We start from the raw sequence: 802 nt of genomic DNA on the forward strand, positions 1-802 counted from the left end.
TAGCTATGTGTTAAGTATCCAGTGAGCATAAACTGCACCAGCTGAGCATTATTGCCTGGAGTTTGCTGCATACATGTAAAAACAATGAAGACCATGTGGTGTGAGAGAGAACAGAGTGTGTAGAAAAAACTCTTTCTCCCCTCCACACAAAGCACTGTATTCAACCACTCCAATTTGATGTTACCTGGCAGAAAGAGGCATGGCACAATAGAGGTTAAAAATGAACAGTTTCAAATTTATTAACACCGGTAAATAATTATTGTAGTTACATGTGAATATTGAATGTAAAAAGGTACCAAAGTTACAGAGAAAATAAACATGAGAAGAAAGAGTAAAGTGGGAGAAGAGAAAGAGAGCGGGAGATAAAGTCTCAGAAGCCTTCCGGCTTCCGAGGGAAACCCCCCTGAGCAAGAAGCTCAGAGGTCCCTTTTTCCACATGTGAGCAGACTTTTATACCCCTGGCCTACAGGAAGTTGTCACTGGCCTACAGGAAGTTGTCTCTGACCAATCAGAACCTGTTGTTTCTGATGTCACGCCCCCGGTGCCTCCCATTTGGGGAAGACAAAGAGGGTGGGCGGTCCTGACGGCTGATACTTCACACGTTGACGTCGGACAAAAGGCATCTAAAAACCGGGGTGTCGAATCTTCACCCACAACCGTCGACACAGGAATGTCACACCTCCCCCTGCAGACATCTGTTATGCAAGGCAAAAGCAGGCTCCCGTGATGTCCATTCTTACATACACATTAATTTATGTGTGTCACTATGTGTATGTGTGTGTGTGTGTGTGTGTGTGTTTGT

Source organism: Denticeps clupeoides, chromosome 4 (genome assembly GCF_900700375.1).
Source record: "Denticeps clupeoides chromosome 4, fDenClu1.1, whole genome shotgun sequence".
Classification (NCBI taxonomy): domain Eukaryota; kingdom Metazoa; phylum Chordata; class Actinopteri; order Clupeiformes; family Denticipitidae; genus Denticeps; species Denticeps clupeoides.